Here is a 9,312-nt window from a genome sequence, read left to right as displayed (position 1 = left end):
TGCAAGTGGATACTCAAAATACTAACATTATACCATGTGCCTTCACTGATCATTCCGCTATTGTTTTAGAATTATCCTGGGACGACACAAAAAGGAGGCCATCATACTGGAAATTGAATAACAGCTTGCTTAAAGACCCAAACTATGTTAAATTAATTCACGAAAATTTTACAACTTGGCTAGCTGAGGGGGGCGAGTTGAACAATATTGGCCTGAAGTGGGACTGGGTAAAATACAAAATTAAGGAAGAATCAATTAAGTTCAGTAAGCAAAAAGCAAAAGAACGCAAAGCAAAAACTGCTCAGTTAGAACAAAAATTAAAACAACTGAATAATGAAATTGCTGTGAACCCAACAAGAGCTGTAGCACAACAAATTGAAGAAATAACAGAACAAGAAGATCTGAGACCTATTTTACTGTATTATTGAATATTTCACACTTGATGTCTTGGTTGCCAATCTACCAGTTACCCTTTCGTACTACAATTGATACTCGTCTCAGAGAATTTCAACTCAAAATAATCCATAATATTCTGACCACAAACAAAACATTATTTAAGATGAACCCTCCCATTGTGGAGTCTGATCTGTGTACTTTCTGTTCATTATGCTCTGAATCTCTTATCCATTTGTTTTACCAATGTCAATGCACCCAAGATTTTTGGGAAACACTGTATATGCTTTGGGGGGGGGGGTTAGCTTTGCCTGAGGGCATTCCCGAATGCACAACAAATCCTTTTTGGGGGTGAAAACTTTACATGTTTAGTCAACTTCCTCTTTCTGGTAGCAAAAAAATATATTTACTTGTGTAGACATAAAAATCAAAAGCCAGAATTCATGGCATACAAAAGATATGTAAAATATTTCCTGGAGATAGAGTACTTCATTGCTGTCCGACGGAATAAGTTGACTTCTCATAACAAGAAATGGGGATATTTTATGAAAAATGTTATCCAATCCACTTCACAATATGTAGATTAATTGCAATTTGTAATGTACAAACCAGGTATGTAAGATGTTAATTTCAGTGCAAACTCCAATAAAAGTTTATAAATACAAAAAAAGTGTGTATACCTTTATATTATGTAAACATAGCTATATATGTATGTCATTATACGATGTGAACATAGCTTTATACGATGGGTACATACCTTTACATGATGTCAACAAACCTTTACATGATGTCAACAAACCTTTATACAATGTCAACATACCTCTATACGATGAAAGCATAGCTTTATACGACGTGTGTATGTCATTACACGATATGCTGATATCATCTTGTGTTTTTTATGGTTTATGGGATGTGTATCCCTCAATGCGATACCCACATTTGAGTATGTCATTTCATTATACCTTTATATCCATTTGTACTTTTGTACATGATGAGCTGATACCTGTAAACGATGTGCTCGTGTCAGTATACGGCAGGTATGCACCTTTATAAGATGTGCTGTCACCAATATACAAAGTCAATTTATATTTATACAATGCGCATGCGTCTTTATATGATGTCGTTACACCATTATACGATATCAATTCGTCTTTACGTTGTCTAACCACTGATTCCCTGCACTTTAGTCGACCACCATTCTTGCTTTTGTTGGGAATTACAGGCGTACATGCAGTCAATTCTTGATCAAGTGGACCTATCCACGCTACATCATAGATTTTTTAAACTGTGCTACTTATGTCTGACAGAGACTTAAATCGCCTAGGGGTAGCGACGATAGGAGACAGAGTAAATTTACGTGAATTGTGCAAAGCAGTCGCTGAATCTCCCGGGTCGTCGACGTCTGATCAGGCTGGTGGTGTTTCCCATTTTACGCTTAATTCAGTTCACAGTATTTTAGAAGAGCGTCGTTTTCTTTTTAGCGGGTCCAGAAGGAGAGGCTCGGAAAGATTCGGGCGAAGGTTAGTGCAGCACCGAGCAAATGCTCGTAAACGCACTTGGACGGGACATTTTGTTTGTCTGGCCGATCGCTGCAAGTCTAATGTGCCGACCTCTACTGGAAAACAAATTTTAGCTAGGACTGGGCTTGGGTTTAAAAAAATTATATTTGACGCAAATTCAAATCAGACCGAAGTAATGGAGATGGTAACCTGTAGTGACAAGGATAAACATGGTGATAGTATTGGTTTCCTGCAATTGAAGGTGGATTTGAAATGATGCAGTATTCACCACATGCACGTGGTCTGTTAACTCATTCAAGGCTAATTTGGGGTCCCAGTCAAAAATCTATTTACGGCCCATACAAAAGAATCTGTCGACCCAACCGCTAGTGTCTCCAATAGTGTTGTACCAGTTATTAAAGAAAAGTGTCAGGAATGCAACCAGGAAATTGATGTGAGGAAATTGAGAGAACATTTGTGGAGTTGTGAGTGCTTCTATAATACTGAGACAGAAGGAAAAAACTGAATCAGATATAAATGAAGAGGTGAGTATATTGTAATACTTATTTTTTGACATAAATCCAGGGGCAAGTACAGTTACATCTTTGATGTCAAGCTTGGATTTTGGGGTGGGGGGGGGGGGTAGTAATGGAAACATTTCTGTTGTCATTGTCACACCTCCAGCACGATCACTTAATTGTAATGCAAAATAAGATTGTTAGTTAAAACCTGAGCATTGTACCGTTCAATGGATATAGATATGGACAAATTAAGAAATATTAGTCATTTATCAGAAACAATCAATCTGATGTTTGTGTTTGTGTTTTGTGTGACATCAGAGGTGAGGGGAAAATAGTTTACTTGTGTGACCCTTATAAGTTTGATAAATTACAATTAGTTGTAGAATTGTTGTCAGGGTAGATATGGTTTCTAGCCAAATACAAACCAATTTTTAGCTTTGGCAAACGTGGAGAAGAAAACATAAAAGATCACAATATTTTACCTACATGCATGTATTTCTAGTGTTTAATTTCCCATTGATACCATCTTAGAAAAATACTTTGTTTGACAAGGTTTCTAAGGTATTTGTGGTGAAGTTATCGGTAATTTGTTTTTACAAAATCTAAAAATCAGTCATGGATAAGTATAAAAGTTCAATCCAGAATGGATGCTTAATTAGACTTTTTTGTGAATATATTTTCCCATCAATCAGATAATAACCGTGAGTGAAGATGAAAACCTTCCTGCACCAGTCCCAGAGGTAATTATAAGTATTATCTAAGTCTTTGTTTTCAAACCATGAGTTGTGAATTGGGTGAGTGATTGGCATGATACATTTAGCCGTTGAACCATTTGGGCCTCAACATTTATTCTTGACAACTGCTTGGTTACATGTAAATACATTCACCAATGGGGTTGCTGTTGAGATTATTTATGTATCGAGAACTGCTAATAACCAGCTATACTAACCCAAGTGTCAAGATTTAATGGCTTTGATTTTTTTTTTTTTGCCCAACTTCCCACTTTTTAAACGATCGCTTAATTTCCGACCGCACTGTATTTTCCGACCGGAAAACTACCACATTTTTACTTTTTTTTTTCTCTCGCTCGCTTATTAAAAACACCGACCTCGCTTATTAAAAACACCGACCGCTCGCCCAAACACTGGTCACCGGCACAGGAGTAGTCAAAATGTTTGGGGATATACAAAGAAAATTCTGAACGGCTCTTCAAATCTATACCACTCTGTATCGTTCGCGAACAACTTCATCTGTGTCAAATATTAGAGCCGGTACAATATTATAAACAAATGCCATGATATCTCAGTCATATCGCTATTGTATACACTACTGTTTTTATTCTGGTTTGCACAAACGTTGAATAGCCGTCAAACATTCAAATATATTTAGTTTTTAACTATCTAAAATTATATGCACGCAATTTGACCCTTTGACCTAGATTTGATTGGGATGGAATATTTTATTTTAACCAATATTCTGACGTTACTTACTGTCCCAAAAATGTTTCAACACAATTGCGGTATGACTGTCCGATTTACAAGTGCATCGGGTAATATATTAATAACCATTCTCACCAATCGCTAGCTTAGGAGAGAGTAAGAAATCAAACAGCCGCAGGTCGCCTGCTTTTTATGCATAGATTCATGTATGTAAATGTGTCGAAATGGGCGTAGTGCGAGTGGCTAGTGCTAGTAGCACTAATTCGAAAAAGTACTAGATCTAGTGCTAAAATGGCACTAGATCTAGTGCTAAAATGGCACTAGATCTAGTGCTAAAATGTGCACAGTGCGAGTGGCATTGTTATCGCATTGTCAACGACGTCGAATAATAGGAGAGGCATCAACAACCACTTTCATATGCAAACTACAAACAGTATAAAACATCGGCAATATACGCGAGATGTCCATAATAATACTTTCTTTATATGCCGTCGTAAATTAGCCATCCGAAAATCGCCTGGGGATTTCACGGCTGGTGGGCACTTATTTTGGGCTCAGAATTTCAAAAAATAATCATCAAATATTTTTTGAGGACTTCCATTTCCATCATTGAAGTATCTAACTAGTGTACGCAGACTTTCAACACCGTCAGTTGGGCCACCAAAGACGAAAGAAACTATTGCAGAATTAACAATAATAATTAATAATTCTTGTTGAATTAAAAAGTAGACCGCCTGCAATTTCATTACAATATCGCCCAGTGTCATTTTTCAAATACATTTGTTTTTATTTTATTGGTAACGAAAGTATATTCTCAACGAAGTTTCAAATAAAAACGAACACAACTGCATTGTGTAGTAGCAAATGATTCTGGTTGCGCAATCCGGTCATGCTGCGTCTCACAATTGTTGAATATTATTCAGTAGTGATTATAATAATGCACAAAAAATAAATTCGTTGAATTGTTATGAAATTCAAATAAAATTCACTTAGTTTCATCGTAAGCAAATGATTCCGATCGCATATAAACGCTCGATGCTGTAGGGTATCCGCCATGTTTCTTTTGCATGAGTTGAGCTAATTACTAGTAACCAATCAAAATGCTGAAGGATGCCCATGTGTTCAAATCACCATAGCTCATTTAAATAGATTGAACGCAACGCGGAAGAGATTTGCCGATGTTGTAGTACGATATTTTGGCTTGGATTTTGATGGGAAAATGGCATGATTTTTTTTTTCAAGTCAAAAAATAGCTGTTTTCAAAAGATGAACTGAGCATCAGAAGAATAATTTAATATTGTTTACAGTGATAGCAGCTCTTTGTCCACAAGAAGCTTACCCATTCACGCTTGTAACAATAAACACGCTCTTGAATAAAAATTTAAATCACCGTCCGTGTTGAGGGACGGTGCTTAAATAGACTATTTTAGGCGTCCGGAAAGATTGAAATGTCTAAAAAATTACGCCAAAATATTTAAAAACTGCCGAAAAATCGCCGCATTACGAAACTACGGTCAACACGTATGCGCACTGGGTTTGTTTAGCTGTGAAGGGTTAAAATACGCATTTCACAACCGGAAATTCAACAGACTAACTTGTAACTTCACAGATTTCGCATGTTTTAATAATTAGCAACTGTAACAAGAACAAAATTTCGAGAGTCTAGAACAAATAATAGGACTCCTAAAAAATACTATTGCTGAGAAAGTGTCTAGACATATATTATATGGTCATGTTAAAAAATCAGCGAGGTTATATCATATTCCGCTAACTGGTTACTTGTGTAAGCAATCGCAAACTATCATTGGCATCAAAGATGAGCTAGACAGTGTCCTTATCAGGATTAACTTGGGTTGAAACGAAAGGAAATAAGCCAGTTAAGAGGCTTAAATGGCCACTTGAGAGGGGTTGTCGCTGCTTCCGTTAGTACTTCCTTGCATAGACATTCTAAGGTCTATGCTCCTTGGTACAATGTAACAACAGGATTGCGTGAATCCACTTTTATAATTGGTTGATTATGTCCGCAAAGGTCAATGTCATGACAACCAGACAACGGTTCATTTTCTGTCTGGTTCCCAGCGGTACTGAGCGACATGCCCATTCACAGGTCGCCGTACAGACAAAATCCACCGAGCTTTACAGGGACCCGGGACTTAGACTAGGAGTATACACATTTTTTATTTAGTTCACATATGGCATCATAATTTCATTTTCGAAGATCTATTTTCATTAAATGTGGCGCCGACTAGAAATAAAACGGCACGTCAGCGATTTAAAAAAAATCAACGCTGAATTCCACCATTTACATATAAGTTACAAGTTTATATCCACCGAAGCTGAAAACACAAACTTCCACACAATACGATTTCATACAGTGTATCTATTCACAATTTGTAAAAATTGCGAAGTTTGACCTGCAGTTTCACTGTCCGTGGAGCTAGTTTCCCGGCCGATCGCGTTGTTTCAAAGGTCTCTTTTAGTAACCGTGATTACGACAAACGTGGACAATGACATTCATGTACATTCTCAATTTTCCCACTGCAGCACATTTCCCAATGAATGAAAGATACAACAATTTACATAAATATTAATTCATTTTCGGACAATTACGGGATGTCTCGACGTCGTTGACAATGCGATATCAATGCCACTCGTACTATGTACATTTTAGCACTAGATCTAGTGCCATTTTAGCACTAGATCTAGTGCCATTTTAGCGCTAGATCTAGGGCCATTTTAGCGCTAGATCTAGTACTATTTCGGATTAGTGCTACTAGCACTAACCACTCGCACTACGCCCATTTCGACACATTTACATACCTCATAGATTTCATGACGCAGTCTGACAGCGGTCGGGTACGAAAAGCTCGCACAGCGATTCACACTTATTGTCAAGACAATGAATGAACAGAAAGGACTGGGAAATTAAAAAAATTACATTTCCACAAATTTAAATAAATCTGGCTGCATCAAAAGCTTGGAAACTAGTTATAATATTTTGCAAAAGACTGAGTGATCAACGACATCATTTTGGGATGCAATTGACGAACTTTAAGTACTTCATTGCGTAACTTACTGCGCGGCGATGCTGACATCAAGTGTGTGTTGACAGAAGTTTGACCCCCAAGTCACGCACTGAACAGGCGCGTTGCGTCGATCTTGTAAAAATGTTATTAGTTCTGACGGTGCTGTACGCAAACCTATATATTTTGAGGTCGTTTACTTAGTGCGCTGCTTTTCTAATTACGCAAATTTGTTTACAATGTTGTACCGGCTCTAAAAATTTCAACATTGTAATACTGTATATCGATTTCATAATAATTACGCAAAGTCAGTTATTTAATATTGGACACAGGTGAAGTTTCGTCCGCGAACGATACAATGTGGTATAGATTTGAAGAGTAGTTCGGAATTTAATAATAGTTAGTACCCGTTGTATCCCCAAACTGTACCACTCAGTGTTAGGGCGACCGGTCGGTGTTTTCAATAGGTCGGTGAAAGAAAAATTACCATAAAAATGCAGTCGTTTTCCGGACGGAAAAAACAGTGCGGTCGGAAATTAAGCGATAAGCGGTCGATTAAAAGTGGGAAGTTGGGCGAAATGATTACTGTAGTTCAAGTGATATTAGCGTATTTCTAATTTAGTTTTTAACTCAAACAATATTTATTTACTCACTGTTTACTATAGCTAGAGCGCTGTACGTGTCTTCATTTTCAGGTTAGTTCTTCTGCCGATTTCTCGCAACCAACAACGTGATTTTTTATTTGGAATTTCGAGAAACTTAACATGAATCGTTATGGCATTCATAACACAACACCTCGCCATGTTTCAACTTTTAAGTAGTCAGTTAACAAGGTCTTTCATAGTAGCATTTCTATGGGATTGACGTACTAGCATGAATGGGTTCAATTATCAGTGTTCACTGATGACGTCATTTGACTGGCCCTCTAGAGGCGAACTGACGCCAGGAAAAGCGGACGTTGTCGTCTGCTTTACAGCCCGTTTTATACCCGATATTTAGGGCATTTCGCAGCACATACAAGTTGTTTTTATCGACAGAATTCATTCATAGATCTCAGATTTCATGTACAGAGTGTCAAAAGCCACACCTCTGCTCCCCTTTAATTGGAGGAAGACGATGAAGTTGCTGTGCAACAAATTTCTTCTGAGTATCGACCGGCATGTAATTTGTTAGCTATGCAATCAATAACATCACGAATGGTGAGTGTTGCTTTATGTCAAGATGGCACACGATAACCCGCCAGTTAAAAAAACGCAGATTTAGGTTGGTCAATTTCCAACTTCCAAATTCTTTAATACCTTTCTCCATCGCCGCTCGAGTCATTCCAGAGCTCAACTTATTCACAACAAAACACGCCAGTTCACAAATAACAATGTCATTAGCACAGGTGGCTGCCATATTCAATGGCCACGTACACACAGCCAGTCAGTATCAGTATCCTTACACGCAATAATTACCTAAATGACGACGTCTCAAGCAACAGACAACAATCACGAACACAGCAACAGAGTTAATCGATAAAAACGAACTTCAGCAGAGCAAACAGAAAGGTTTATATGGGGGCCGCAATCTTGATAATATGGTGCACAAGTGTTGTTATTATATTTCACTGACTATATAACAGCAGAGCAGAACTAAATTCAAAAGTCAATTTAATTACTTGCGTTTTCTCTTTCAGATAGAAGATCAGATGAAACTACAACCTCACCAGAAACATCATCCTGCAAAAAAATAAAAAAATATCAGTTAATTCAAACCTCTGTGCCTGACATATACATTTTCTATATACATTATGTTTTCATACCTGTTGGTCACTGTCAGAATCACTGTATGGTACGAGTAGACGAGTAGCATTGCCAGAAACAGCAGTTGTCTAATAAAGGAAACGGAGGATGATCATGATTGTTTAGGAAATCACTTCGTACATTCAATTGGTGTCAATAGTATTGCTATTTTGCAATTACGTGGTATGAATAATATGACTATATATTAGAAAAATGTTATTAAATTTTCATACAATAATTTATGGTACCACTTAGCTTACATTCATCCAGAGGTGAGTTTTGAATCCAGTTCATTACCTGGTTTAATATAAATGTCACTCATTAGTCAAGTGGGAACATTGCAAGTGTGCCAAAACTCATTTCTAGAGAATTAACAACGTATTCATAAATATTACAGTGATCTCTATTCAAACAAAAACTAAATTGTGACATCAAATAATTAAACATTATAATAACATATTGTGTTATGCTTCGCACTGGCGAAATCAGTAAATAAGCATAATATTACATTCACTATTTTATTATCCTTACCTTTTTTTCTCATTCTTTTATCATTACCCATTTCATCACTTTCCGATAAATAACTCAATTGTGATTGACTATTTACTAGTTGCGTAGACTTCTTGGTAATCTGAAAAAAACACATCATAACA

At 37.0% G+C, this 9,312-nt stretch overlaps 1 long non-coding RNA gene across 1 annotated transcript; it reads left to right on the top strand.

The window, feature by feature from the left end:
- The first annotated feature begins 2,246 nt into the window (after positions 1–2,246).
- Positions 2,247–8,632, top strand: LOC144357804 (uncharacterized). Its single transcript, XR_014931254.1, has 3 exons — positions 2,247–2,437; positions 3,106–3,153; positions 8,554–8,632. It is a non-coding gene; the product is annotated as an uncharacterized LOC144357804 (long non-coding RNA).
- Positions 8,633–9,312: the final 680 nt, after the last annotated feature.

The sequence above is a fragment of the Saccoglossus kowalevskii genome, chromosome 2, assembly GCF_978046115.1.
Source record: "Saccoglossus kowalevskii chromosome 2, keSacKowa6.1, whole genome shotgun sequence".
Classification (NCBI taxonomy): domain Eukaryota; kingdom Metazoa; phylum Hemichordata; class Enteropneusta; family Harrimaniidae; genus Saccoglossus; species Saccoglossus kowalevskii.
Note: the sequence above shows the minus strand (reverse complement) of the source record. Positions and strands in the feature narration are given on the sequence as shown.